Source organism: Cynara cardunculus (genome assembly GCF_001531365.2).
Source record: "Cynara cardunculus var. scolymus isolate 2C chromosome LG 9, CcrdV1, whole genome shotgun sequence".
In the NCBI taxonomy this organism is placed as follows: domain Eukaryota; kingdom Viridiplantae; phylum Streptophyta; class Magnoliopsida; order Asterales; family Asteraceae; genus Cynara; species Cynara cardunculus.
Window position 1 is genome coordinate 1,040,991 of NC_037536.1, and position 1,564 is coordinate 1,042,554.

The following is a 1,564-nucleotide window of genomic DNA, read 5'->3' on the forward strand; positions in this document are numbered from 1 at the left end:
GTGGCCATTAGACATATGAGTGCTTTGTCTTCTTCATCGGATGAAGAATCAGACACCCAGTTTTCTTTCTCAGGCATCAGGCTTCACTCTCTAGGATTGTACTTGTATTTATTCTTGTAGTAGTCAGCATCCTTTACAAGTCGTCCTCTGCATTCTTTGGAAAAATGATCGATTTTTCCGCACCTGAAACAGCGGAGGTCATTTTTCCTTTCATCTATGTCCTCTTTCTTCTCCTCTCTTCTATCTTCTCTTCTTTCTTCTCTCTCTTCTCTTCTATCTCTTATGTCTTCCCTCTGACGGAATTTAGATGGCTTCCTTTCATAGGATGGCTGGTACCTCTCCCTCTTGAACTCTCTTCGTTCATAGGGTTTCTTGATGAACTTTTTCTAGAACTGCTTTGTAATCAAGGCCAGAGATTTGGCAAAGGCTTTGATTTCATCATCTGATTCAGATGTTTCATCTTCAGATTCTGATTCTACCACCAGTGCTTTCTTTCCTTTCTTCTTATGTTCTCTGGTAGGGTTCCTTGATATTTCATTTTCATCGGCAGCAAGAGCTAGAGGTCCACCGATGGATACCTTCTTCTTTATAATGTCGTTCTCTTGTGCTGCAAGCGTTCCATACAGATCATGAATTGACCAGCCGTCTAGGTCCTGATTTACTTGAAGGGACATCGACAGCTGAGTCCATTCATCGCCAAGACTTTTTAGGAATAAAACATTATTTTCTTTCTTAGTTCTGGAAATATCGTTTCGTCTACATTGATTAATCAATGTGTTGAAACGATCATACGTCTTCTGAATCAGTTCATCAGGAAGAGCCCTGAAGTTAGTGTATTCATTGAGACATTGAGCTCTACGATTCTTTTTCGTTTTTGCCCCTCCTTCCAATTGGCTTGCCAGCTCATCCCATAGTTCCTTGGTTGTGGAACATGCATCAAGGGATTGAAAAATTTCATTGGGTATGGCCATAATTATTAGTCTTTTGGCCTTTTTGTCGGTCTCAACCCGCTCTATGTCGTCTTCATCCCAATTTTTTTGTCATTAGGCATGTAGTAGGCGGGAATTTTTGCTGTTGTATTTGTTCCTGGAACTCTTGGAACAAGAGTCTGTGGAACATAGGGACCCTCCATGACAGATTGCAGAAGATTTATGTCCATCCCTTCCAGAAAATTCACCATTCTTATCCTCCATTGTGGGTACTCTTCTCTTTGAAGAGTCGGAAGTTTGGTGAGAGAACCAACACTATAGGGAGATGGGATTCGTTAAGCATTGATCGAGCAGCCTCAATGATTGTTTGATTTCGTCTTCCAACGACCCCATTCTGTTGAGGAGTTCTCACTGAAGAGAAGTTGTGAGAGATTCTCTTGTCTTCAAAGAAGTTATCCATAGTACTGTTTTTGAATTCAGTGCCATGGTCACTTTTGATAGATCGTACTTTAACGTTGTTTAGTACTTCTATCTTTTTGATGAACGAAATGATTTCTTCAGGTGCTTCATCTTTGGATCTGAGAAAGAATACCCAAGTGTACATGGCATACTCATCAACAATGACAAGTGTGAAC